This window comes from Pangasianodon hypophthalmus, chromosome 17, assembly GCF_027358585.1.
Source record: "Pangasianodon hypophthalmus isolate fPanHyp1 chromosome 17, fPanHyp1.pri, whole genome shotgun sequence".
Lineage (NCBI taxonomy): Eukaryota > Metazoa > Chordata > Actinopteri > Siluriformes > Pangasiidae > Pangasianodon > Pangasianodon hypophthalmus.
The window spans coordinates 18,648,856-18,661,792 of record NC_069726.1 but is presented as its reverse complement, the minus strand read 5'-3'; the positions used below and the strand labels follow the sequence as shown (position 1 = coordinate 18,661,792).

Genomic DNA, 12,937 nt, shown 5'->3' with positions numbered 1-12,937 from the left:
GGACAACTGGCAGGCATATTAATTTTATTTTTTGTGGAGAGGTAATATCTACTTTGGATCCTTTTGATGAAAGGAGTTTCAACGCCATTCAAGTTCTATTAGACAAATACAACAGAACTTAAATGCACATAAAAGAGAATGACAGGCAGCATTCTTACGCTGCTTAGGTTATGGCATTGCCCTCTTTCTCATATTTCTGCTGGGCACAAAAGTGAATTCTAGTCCACGTCTTCTAAAATTCCCAACTGTACGTATTGTCTCTCTCTTTGGCATAAGCACAAAGAAACAACAGCACACCAGTATGCCACCTAAATAAAACCAGTAAAAAAAAAAGCTGAAAGCTGTTCTTAAAAAGAAACAAGAAGAAAACAAGGGGGGCTTACCCATTGAGAACATCTGATGGAGCGTGAGCATGCATTCTTAGTCTCAGCGGTTTGCAGTGAACAAGTCCACTTCCTCTCTGGCCCTCTTAGAAGTGCTATTTATGAGATCCTCCCACTTACACTGCACTCTCTGCTCTTTTATTTAGAAAATGGTCAAAGGTGAGTTTCTAACATCTACCATCTACGATCTGCACCAATGTGATCAGATATATTGTTCATACCTGTATACAATGCACTTTGTATCTAATCCTAATTTAGACACAACTGTCATTTCTAAACTGTATATAGACATGTAGATGTGTAACTAGCATTTCTACAGCAATGTCCTTCTTGCTGTTCTAAGTACTACATGTATCTTCAAGATGTATCTGCTGTTTGTACTTTACTGCAGCTAACATTTAACGCTAAACAGTTTAGTCAGATCTTTTAGGTTACGCAGTGAAAACAGAGTTAATTGAACTGCTGAGTTTAACTTTATCCAGAAAAGTACTCATAAAAAATAGTTGGCAGATTTACCACTGATGATGATCCGAGTGTATTACACATTCAGCTGAGCTAACAAAGAAAATGGATATGAGACTGGTTTTTATGGCTTCCAGAAAAACCACAGGGTGGAGAGTTAAGATATGCTGACAGGCACTTGGGTCTTTACACATAAACCCGTCCCATCACCACCCACTTTGGAACACTTGCAAGATTCACTGTGAAGGCTAGGCAACATTAAAATCAATGAAAATGAGAAAGGAAACGAAACCAATTCATAGGAAACTTTACCAAAACAGCACACAAGTTCAGGCTTTTTCCATGTCGGTAATAAAGCACTTTCTATTTAATCATTTCATAAAAGCAGTTCACAGAGTGGGTCGACAGTGACTTCTGCTTTATTGCAAGTACATGGAAGTAACTGAGATAGACCGCATGTATATCTAGCAAACTATTTTAGTGGACCAAACCTAAACAGTATTGTAGCAGAGTGTTCAATGTATGAAAAACTGTTCAGCAGCTCCAGCTTTCTAAACATGAACCAACGTGGCTTCTGTACTTCTATACATTCACTGTGTTGTGAATGATCCAATAACAATCCAATCACAATCCAATCACACAGTTATGTAAATTATTTAGCCAAAGGCAGCTCATTGGACCAGGGACTACCTAGTGGGCTAGAGAGATTAGGTAAGAGGGGAGAGTTTTCACTGATATTCGTAGATTTTTAAAAAAATTTTCCCTTTGTGGTCTGGTTAGTGAAGTGGCTGATTTGTAAAAACAGAAGAAAAAACAAGGAAAAGTAGCAGACAAAAAACAGAATGCTTAAAGATAAATGGACAGAGAAGTAAGTGTTTATTCTCCTCGCTTCAAGTTAAAACCCAGTGTCTCCTTGGTATGAGTAAAAACTGGTAACATGAACCACTTTGAATTGATTTATTTTATAATATGAACTAATCATTAATGGTTAAGTATTAAATATTTAAATAATACAACATTTGGTTATGTTAGTTGCTTATATGGACTTTTGTATGGAAGGAATTCTATAAAACTGGATCTTTACAAATTTTAAACCCTTCTGTGGATTACTCCTGAAAGAGCGTGAATCTGAATGAGTGAATCAGTAATATAACTTCTGTAAGTCGCTCTGAATAAGGGTGTGATGCCATGAATGTAAATGTAAATGACAATTTCCTCTCATAATCAACCTAACATATTAACATAAACATAAACCTAACATAAAACTGTAGATACAATATAACAATACACTTTCATTCAAATTCTGTTACATTCTTGGTTGCAGAATACAAATTTGATCACTTTCACTATACATTTTTTCCTTTAACATGACCACAAAATAAAACTGGTATTTCATCTGGAGTGAATTCTCCCGCCTTGCGCCTAGTGTTACGGGGATTAGAGCTAGATCACTAGGACAAAGCAGTTACTGAAGATGAATGAATAATTGACCATAAATCTTACTGGATGTTTTGCAGGACTGTCATTCATTAATGATAGGCTTGCAATTTTCCAGCATACGCCGGAGATCTGTTAGTGACACACTTGTTGGAATGTTTTTTTCTACTGCTGGAATTTGTCCCGGATTATCTTTAGTCCTTTCATAAGTCAATTGTGAGGCACCAGGCTACTGGCTATAGCAAAAGTTTGCAATATTCGACCAAATCTGCAGTTGTGACAAATACAAAACATAGGAACACTCTACAAGATAATACACTTTGGGTGTTGTTTGGCCCATATTTCAAATGCCACCCAACATTTTAAAATATTATATTTAGCCTACCTTGACTCACAACACACTTTCATTTCATTTGATCCCACTTGACCCGGGCATGTGTGCTGTGTTGGTTTTACTGGATCTTAGCGCTGCTTTTGATACTATTGTCCATATTATTCTTTTAACTGAGTCTGTGGTTGGCATGCAGGAACTGGCTGTTCAGTGGTCTGCCTCTTACCTGAAAGATAGGACTTTTTCAGTAAATATAGGGAATTTTTCTTCTTCACTGGCCCCCTTATCCTGTGGTGTTCCTCAAGGTTCCATCTTGATGCCTTTGTTGTTTTCCTTTTATATGCTTCCCCTGGGTACTACTTTTTGGAATATAATATTTCTTATCACTGCTATGCTGATCATACCCACCTTATTTGCCACTTAGGTCAAACAGCAGCAGCCCTTTTGGGTCCCTCTTTAAATGGATGGCTAACAATTTTCTGCAGTTAAATGAAAGCAAAACAGAAGTCATTATTTTAGGCTCTCTCACCATTTCCTCTGTCCTCGAGGCCCAGTTAGGTCCTCTTTCCTCTAACACATAAACATGTAAAAAAAATCTTAGCGTTATTTTTGACTCAACGTTACAGTTTGATAAACAAATTAATGTTGTTGTTAAGGGAAGCTTTTTTCATTTAAGGTCTATTACAAAGTTATTCTCTACAAAAGACCTGGAAACTGTGATTCATGCTCTGATTACATCACAGTTGGACTACTGTAATTCTCTTTATATTGCCCTTCCTCAATCTGCCATATCTTGCCTGCAGCTTGTGCAAAATGCAGCAGCTAGAATTTTTACAGGGACTAAAAAGAGGGATCATATTTCCCCTGTTTTGGCATCTCTTCTCTGGCTTCCTGTTAAGTTCAGAATTGATTTTAAAATTCTTTATTTATATATTTATGTATATAAAGCTTTTTCTGGTCTTGCTTCGCAGTATATTATGGATCTTACGATGCTATATGAATCCATGTATCACTTTGGATCAACTAATGTTGTCTTTAAACATGCTTTATAAATAAAATTGGACTTGACTTGACTTGTGGTAACTGGTCCTTATGGAGGATAAACACAACCAAATTGTGCCTAGAATCCTTGGCTATCTGGGGTTGAACTAAACAAACAATTATATATAAAAAATACAGTGATATCAATTAATATGCATTTTAGAGCTAGTGGTGTGCATTTTGCTTCTGCATTCAGACTTCTGCAAGTGACGCTTAAAAATGAAAAAAACATGTTACAGGAAATGAGCTGTAGAGCTGAACTCACCAACGCATTTATGACCTGCTTTTACTAGTCATGTTTCCATCAAAATACGCCTGCTGAGATAACTTTGAATAAAAGTGAAACGGTTTTCTCCCACTTCACAAAAAGCATGCCGGTAGGTGAAGCGTCTATTCTAAATTGCTCCTTTGCGTGAACGTGTGTATGTGAGCATGGTGACCTGTGATGCACTGGCATCCCATCTAGGGTCCACTGCGACCTTGACCAGGATAAAGCGGCATATGTTCGCGACATATCCTAGAATGCTAGTCCCCGACCCTCAGCAAAGCTCAGGAAGAGCTGTTAAGTAGCTGATTACTCAAGGACAAGTTTTGGGAATCTGTGCCCTAGAACATATATCACTTCCATGAATAAACTTTCTTGCTACAATTCTTGTGCATTTGCCAACATACTGAAAATAGTATGGAAAATGTACTCTTACCAGTGTTTCTCACTTTTTAGGAACACTCTTACATCTGCTTATTCATGCAATTATGAAATCACATAATCATGTGGAAACAGCACAATGCATAAAATCATACAGATACAGGTCAAGAGCTTCAGTTAATGTTCAAGAATGTAACTCAAATAAACACTTTTTTCAACCATTTTTTTCCAATTTCAACTGCCCAGTTTTGCTGAGTCTGTGCCCAATGTAGCCTTGGATTCCTGTTCTTGGCTGACAGGAGTGGAACCTGATATAGTCTTCTGGTGTTGTAGCCCAGCTGCCTCAAGGTTTGACATGTTGTGAATTCTGACACGCTTTTGCAAAGAGTGGTTACCTGAGTTTCAGTCTGGGCATTCTCCTCTGACCTCTCTCGTCAACAATGCAGAACTGGTGCTCACTGGATGTTGTTTTCCCTCACACCATTCTGTGTAAACAGTGTGAAAATCCCAGGAAATCAGCAGTTTCTGAAATACTCAAACCAGCCCATCTGGCACCAACAACCTGTAAATGCATGATTTTATTCATTGCTCTGCTGCCATATGTTCGCCTGACTGGATAAACGCATGAATGAGCAGGTGCAGGTGTTCCTAATAAAGTGGCCAGTGAGTGTATGTCGCCATAAAGTCCAATTAGTTAAAGTAGGCTATTATTGGGCAAACACCTTTCCGTGGCAATTTATCCACTTTCTATAGACCTAAATTTGTTTGTATTTCGATGAAAAGAAGTAAGTGCATTTTGTGATTTGAAAAGAAAAGATATAGTTTTATACACATCCACCCAATATTCATTTAAGACAATCTGGATGGAGATGTGTTGATCTCCTCCGCAGAAATCAATATTCATCAGCTCTGCTGTCCTGTGCGCTCTGAGAAAAAAAAAATGCTGCAGGTTATTTTCAGCAGATGCACATGAAAGTGACAGGTAATCTGGGATATTCCCACATGCTTGTGGTGCATTTGAAAACAGTTCACCTGTGGAGAAATTCCCTTTCACTAAGTCTGATGTGTGGGTAGGCTGTGACATGGAAAGAGCTCTGTCTATAAAGGTTTATCTAAATGACTGAAATAGTCAGTACTGTCTGTAAGCCTCCCTCCTTTCAGTTTCTCTCTGTCTCGCCTCTTCACTCAGCTTTCTCCATCATCTCTCCTCTACCTGCTGTAACACGTGGGCTATCCTCAGGAGCAAAAGCATCTTAGAAAACTTATTTACTCCGCCTCTGCACAAAAACCTCTTGGGCATGATAGAGGAAAAGCGCCATGGTGTTGCACGTCCACTTCAGCTATCAGTTTAAAGACCAACACTTCCATCTGCTGGCACAAACAGGATATTAACCATTTTAACAGCAGCATCTATTTCCACCAAGTTAAAATAAAATAAAAGGCTTGGTTTAGAGAAAACTATTAATATGTAAAATATTAGCCTATAATATTATATAAAAATATTAAAAATAGTATGTCTGTTCTTATTATTTTTCTTTTTTTAAACATTTATTTGACACATTTTGAGACACAAATATGGTTGTACAAATTTGTGTAAGTATAAACTAGGTTATGTTAAATTAATTAAAATATTGAATACTCACTCTCTTTCAGTATCCACTTCATCCTTGTCATGATCGGATCCTATCCTGGGAATACTGGGTGCAAAGCGGGAATGCACCCAGGATAGGATGCCAGTTCATTGCAGGGCACTATCCACACACACATTCACACCTAGAGGCAATTTATCTTAGCCAAACCAGTTACTGGCATGTTTTTGGAGGGGGGATGAAACCAGAGGACCCAGAGGAAACCCACATTGACTCAGGGAGAATGTGCATAGAATCTCTGCAAAGAATCCAAACTGAAGGTGAATTCTTCAGTAAATTCCTGTAACTTTACCCTGGTTAGGGCCATGCTGGATCCAGAGCCGATCACGGGAATGCTGGGTGTGAATTTGCGAATACATCATGCAATGGTACACCATACACACATTTTAGATTAGATACATCTTTATTGTCATTGTGCAGAGTACAAGTACAGAGCCACCCCACAAATGCAGTTTTTTGCATATGTGGGGTCAGAGCGCAGAAACAGCCATGACACGGCACCACTGGAACAGATGTAGTTAAGGGCCTTGCTAAAGTGCCCAACAGCAGCAGTAGATCAGTAACCCAGAGCCTTAACTGTTCAGCCACCACTGCCCATAAACAGAAAGCTCGTAGCAGAGGATGGTTTCGATCCATCGACATTATGGGCCCAGCACGCTTCCGCTGCGCCTCTCTGCTAATCGCACTCACCCCTAATGGGTCTTGAACCCACAATCCCTGGCTTAGGAGGCTAGTGCCTTATCCATTAGGCCACTGGGGCTCCATACATGTGCAGTCCTATCTAAGAGGCAAATTAGCATGGCCAATCTGCCTACTTGCATGTTTTGAGAGGTAGGAAGAAATCAGAGGACCTGGAGGAAATGCTGAATAGCTGATTGCAAAAGGTGAACTTTTGTACACAATCCACTTTATAAATCTAAATCATGCAAAATTGTGTGCACCTGCGCAAGCTTTAGGTTCCATCCTGTCTCCAAGCATAAATGCCCTTTTTAATTCATGATATATACACATATAAACAGAGTGCTGGTTCTTGGTGTGTCCATGTAGAAACCGCAGACTGCACACAAAACACTGCAAACGAAAAACTGTAGAAGCACTGATGGCACTGACGTGTAAAGAGAATCCAAACTGAAGGCGAATTGTCAAACTGCTGTTAAAAGAAATTAATTCATTCATCCTTCTTCAGTAAATTCCTGCAACTTTATCCTGGTCAGGGCCATGCTGGATCCAGAACCTATCATGGGTGTGTATTTGTGAATACATCATGCGTTAATACACCATACACACATTTTAGATTAGATACAACTTTATTGTAATTTGAGCAGAGTACAAGTACAGAGCCACTGAAATGCAGTTTTTCACATATGTGGGGTCAGAGCGCAGAAACAGCCATGACATGGCACCACTGGAGCAGATGTAGTTAAGGGCCTTGCTAAAGTGCCCAACAGCAGCAGTAGATCAGTAACCCAGAGCCTTAACTGTTCAGCCACCACTGCCCCTAAAACAGAAAGCTCTTAGCAGAGGATGGTTTCGATCCATCGACCTCTGGGTTATGGGCCCAGCACGCTTCCGCTGCGCCACTCTGCTTATTGGGCTCACCCCAGATGGGACTTGAACCCACAACCCCTGGCTTAGGAAGCCAGGGCCTTATCCATTAGGGCGCCGTAAGCATACATTCATATTTATTCATATAGATATTCATATCACTTCCGCTATGTATAAATGAAGTCGGGTGGCATGGTGGTACAGCAGGTTGCCACCACGTAGCTCCAGGTTCCACTGTTTGATCAAGAGCTTGGGGTAGTGTCTGTGTGGGGTTTCTCTGCATGTTCTCCCCATGTTCATGTTGGTTTCCTCCAAGTTTCCTCCAACTTCCAAAAACATGGCGGTAGGTGGATTGACTATGTAAAACTGCCCCTAGCTATGAATGAGTGTGTGAATGTGTTTGTGCATGGTGTCATACGATGGAGTGGTGTCCCATCCAGGATGTATTCCCACCTCATACTCAGTGTCCCCAGGGTAGGCTCCAGATCCCCTGAGACCCTGACCAGGATAAAGCAGTTACTGAATGATATCTAAAGCTGTATTCTATTAAACTACTTAACAGGTTAGGCTTAAGAGTTTTACTATTTCATAAGTTATGTCAGAATGCACAACATGTCAAACCTTGAGGCAGATGGGCTACAACACCAGAAGACTATATCAGGTCCCACTCCTGTCAGCCAAGAACAGGAATCCAAGGCTACACTGGGCACAGACTCAGCAAAACGGGGAGGTTGAAACTGGAAAAAGAGCAGGCGATGGTCACCATGGTTGTAAAAAGTGGTTATGTGAGTTACATTCTTGAACATGAACAGAATCTCTTGACCTGTATTTGCAAAATGTGACCTTTTGTACACAATCCACTTTGTAAATCTAAATCATGCAAAATTGTGTGCACCTGCACAAGCTTTAGGATCCATCCTGTCTCCAAGCATAAATGCCCTTTTTAAATTATACATATAAACAGAGTGCTGGTGCTTGGGGTGTCCATGCAGAAACCACAGACTGCAAACAAAACACTGCAAACAAAAATCTGCAAAAGCACTGGTGGCACTGATGTGTAAAGAGAATCCAAACTGAAGGTGAATTGTCAAACTGCTGTTAAATGAAATTAATTCATTCATCAGTAAATTCCTGTAACTTTATCTTGGCCAGGATCCATGCTGGATCTGGAGCCTATGGGAATGCTTGGTGTGAATTTATCATGGGATAGTACACCATAAACAGATTTTAGATTAGATGCAACTTTATTGTAATTTGTGAAGAGTACAAGTACAGAGCCACTGAAATGCAGTTTTTTGCATATGTGGGGTCAGAGCGTAGAATCAGCCATGACATGGCACCACTGCAGATGCAGTTAAGGGCCTTGCTAAAGTGCCCAACAGCAGCAGTAGATCAGTAACCCAGAGCCTTAACTGTTCAGCCACCACTGCCCCTAAAAAAGAAAACTCGTAGCAGAGGATGGTTTCGATCCATCGACCTCTGGGTTATGGGCCCAGCACGCTTCCGCTGCGCCACTCTGCTAATCACACTCACCCCAGATGGGACTCGAACCCACAATCCCTGGCTTAGGAGGCCAGGGCCTTATCCATTAGGCCACTGGGGCACCACATGCATGCATTCATATCTAAGAGGCAAATTAGCATGGCCAATCTGCCTACTTGCATGTTTTGAGAGGTAGGAGGAAATCGGAGGACCTGGAGGAAATGCTGAATAGCTAATTGCAAAAGGTGAACTTTTGTACACAATCCACTTTATAAATCTAATTCATGCAAAATTGTGTGCACCTGTGCAAGCTTTAGGTTCCATCCTGTCTCCAAGCATCAATGCCCTTTTTAAATTCATGATATTTATACATATAAACAGAGTGCTGGTTCTTGGTGTGTCCATGTAGAAACCACAAACCAACAAAACACTGCAAACAAAAATCTGCAAACCAGTGGTGGAACTTATGTGTAAAGAGAATCCAAACTGAAGGTGAATTGTCAAACTGCGATTAAATGAAATTAATTCATTCATTAGATTAGATACAACTTTATTGTAATTTGAGCAGATTACAAGTACAGATCCATTGAAATGCAGTTTTTTGCATCCATGGGGTCAGAGCACATGATACCACACCACTGGAACAGATGCAGTTAAGGGCCTTGCTCAAGTGCCCAACAGCAGCAGCTTGACAGTGCTGGGACTTGAACCTTCCGATCAGTAAAGCAGAGGCTTAGCTGTTCAGCCACCACTGCCCACAAAAGCAACAGCTCTTAGCAGAGGATGGTTTCGATCCATCGACCTCTGGGTTATGGGCCCAGCACGCTTCCGCTGCGCCACTCTGCTAGTCTCTCACACCCCAGACAGGACTCGAACCCACAAACCCTGGCTCAGGAGGCCAGTGCCTTATCCATTAGGCCACTGGGGCTCCATATACCCTCATTCATATCTAAGGGGAAAATTAGCATGGCCAATCTACCTACTTGCATGTTTTGGGAGGTAGGAAGAAATCGGAGGACCTGGAGGAAATGCTGAATAGTTGATTGCAAAAGGTGAACTTTTGTACACAATCCACTTTACAAACCTAAATCATGCAAAATTCATGCAAGCTTTAGGTTCCACCCTGTCTCCAAGCATAAACGCCCTTTTTAATTCATAATATATACATATAATATGTGTATGCTATATGTATCATATAATATGAGAAGATCATCAGGACTCCACTGCCCCCTCTGCAGACTATTTACCACCGCAGAGTCCACAGGAGAGCTGCCTCCATCCTTAAGGACCCAACCCACCCACAATACGGACTGTTCACACTCCTGCCCTCAGGACAGAGGTACAGGAGTGTGAAATGCAGGACTTCCAGACTAAGGAACTCCTTCTTCCCCTCAGCCATTAGACTTTTAAATAGGTAGCCAGTGGACACAAACTAGTCTCACATATCTCATAGAATAGGTGGACTGAACTGCTACAGCACAATTTGCACATTTGTAAATGTTACTGCTGCTATTCTTATCAGGTAGCTTCACTTTGATTTGCACATTGTTAAATGTGACAGCTGCTATTGTTATTGTGAGGTTGCACTCAATTTGCTACAGGCTACTGTACTATTGTTATTGTATTTATTATTGTTATTGTTTTGTACATAAGTCAATATTGCACATAGAGATATACTTCATATTACTGCTACATGTGAACACATTACTGTTACTACATGTACTGTAATACTGTTTTGCACAAGTCAATATTGCACGTTACTGTACTACTGTTTTGCAAAAGTCAACATTGAACACTCACACATACAGATGTACATAGTCTATATTTCTATATGCATAATCTATATTCTACACTTTATTATGTTTGTTTGTATGTATATGTCTGTTTTTATTTTATTTTATTTTATTTTTTTATTTTTTAAAATTTTTGAAATAGTTTCAATGTGGACAGCAAAGAAAGAATTTCGTTGTACAGGGAAACTTGGTTTCCTCACTGTGCACATGACAATAAACGCTTTGAATCTTTGAATCTATGAATCTATAAACAGAGTGATGTTTATTGATGTGTCCATGTAGAAACCACAGACTGCACACAAAACACTGCAAACGAAAAACTGTAGAAGCACTGATGGCACTGACGTGTAAAGAGAATCCAAACTGTAGGCGAATTGTCAAACTGCTGTTAAAAGAAATTAATTCATTCATCCTTCTTCAGTAAATTCCTGCAACTTGATCCTGGTCAGGGCCATGCTGGATCCAGAACCTATCATGGGTGTGTATTTGTGAATACATCATGCGATAGTACACCATACACACATTTTAGATTAGACGCAACTTTATTGCGATTGTGCAGAGTACAAGTACAGAGCCACTGAAATGCAGTGGGGTCAGAGCGCAGAAACAGCCATGACATGGCACCACTGGAGCAGATGCAGTTAAGGGCCTTGCTCAAGTGCCCAACAGCAGCAGTAGATCAGTAACCCAGAGCCTTGACTGTTTCCATAAAACAGAAAGCTCTTAGCAGAGGATGGTTTCGATCCAGCGATCTCTGGGTTACGGGCCCAGCACGCTTCCGCTGCGCCACTCCGCTTATTGGGCTCACCCCAGATGGGACTTTAACCGACAATCTGGCTTAGGAGGCCAGTGCCTTGTCCATTCACATCTATGGGGCAAATTAGCATGGCCAATCTGCCTACTTGCATGTAAATGCCCTTTTTAAATTCATGATATTTATACATATAAACAGAGTGCTGGTTCTTGGAGTATCCATGTAGAAACCACAGACTGCAAACAAAACACTGCAAACAAAAATCTGCAAAAGCACTGGTGGCACTGACGTGTAAAGAGAATCCAAACTGAAGGTGAATTGTCAAACTGCGATTAAATGAAATTAATTCATTCATCCATCAGTAAATTGTAACTTTATCCTGGTCAGGGCCATGCTGGATCTGGAGCCTATGAGAATGCTTGGTGTGAATACATCATGGGATAGTACACCATAAACAGATTTTAGATTAGATACAACTTTATTGTAATTTGTGAAGAGTACAAGTACAGAGCCATTGAAATACAGTTTTTTGCATATGTGGGCACCATGACATGGCACCACTGGAGCAGATGTAGTTAAGGGCCTTGCTAAAGTGCCCAACAGCAGCAGTAGATCAGTAACCCAGAGCCTTAACTGTTCAGCCACCACTGCCCATAAAAGGGAAAGCGCTTAGCAGAGGATGGTTTCGATCCATCGACCTCTGGGTTATGGGCCCAGCACGCTTCCGCTGCACCACTCTGCTAATCACACCCACCCCAGATGGGACTCGAACCCACAATCCCTGGCTTAGGAGGCCAGTGCCTTATCCATTAGGCCACTGGGGCACCACATACATGCATTCATATCTAAGAGGCAAATTAGCATGGCCAATCTACCTACTTGCATGTTTTGGGAGGTAGGAGGAAATCGGAGGACCTGGAGGAAATGCTGAATAGCTAATTGCAAAAGGTGAACTTTTGTACACAATCCACTTTATAAATATAAATCATGCAAAATTGTGTGCACCTGTGCAAGCTTTAGGTTCCATCCTGTCCTTTTTTAATTCATGATATATACATATAAACAGAGTGCTGGTTCTTGGTGTGTCCATGTAGAAACCACAAACCAACAAAACACTGCAAACAAAAATCTGCAAACCAGTGGTGGAACTTATATGTAAAGAGAATCCAAACTGAAGGTGAATTGTCAAACTGCGATTAAATGAAATTAATTCATTCATTAGATTAGATACAACTTTATTGTAATTTGAGCAGATTACAAGTACGGAGCCATTGAAATACAGTTTTTTGCATCCATGGGGTCAGAGCACATGATACCACACCACTGGAACAGATGCAGTTAAGGGCCTTGCTCAAGTGCCCAACAGCAGCAGCTTGACAGTGCTGGGACTTGAACCTTCCGATCAGTAAAGCAG

General features: G+C 40.7%; 5 non-coding genes across 5 annotated transcripts; all 5 read right to left on the bottom strand.

Moving 5' to 3' along the window:
* Positions 1-7,464: 7,464 nt before the first annotated feature.
* trnam-cau (transfer RNA methionine (anticodon CAU)) lies at positions 7,465-7,536 on the bottom strand. Its single transcript has one exon. It is a non-coding gene; the product is annotated as a tRNA-Met (tRNA).
* Positions 7,537-8,943: 1,407 nt separating this feature from the next.
* On the bottom strand, positions 8,944-9,015 carry trnam-cau (transfer RNA methionine (anticodon CAU)). The gene has a single exon. It is a non-coding gene; the product is annotated as a tRNA-Met (tRNA).
* Positions 9,016-9,024: 9 nt separating this feature from the next.
* On the bottom strand, positions 9,025-9,097 carry trnar-ccu (transfer RNA arginine (anticodon CCU)). The gene has a single exon. It is a non-coding gene; the product is annotated as a tRNA-Arg (tRNA).
* Positions 9,098-9,750: 653 nt separating this feature from the next.
* trnam-cau (transfer RNA methionine (anticodon CAU)) lies at positions 9,751-9,822 on the bottom strand. The gene has a single exon. It is a non-coding gene; the product is annotated as a tRNA-Met (tRNA).
* A 2,452-nt stretch (positions 9,823-12,274) lies between these two features.
* Positions 12,275-12,347, bottom strand: trnar-ccu (transfer RNA arginine (anticodon CCU)). Its single transcript has one exon. It is a non-coding gene; the product is annotated as a tRNA-Arg (tRNA).
* Between the last annotated feature and the right edge of the window lie 590 nt (positions 12,348-12,937).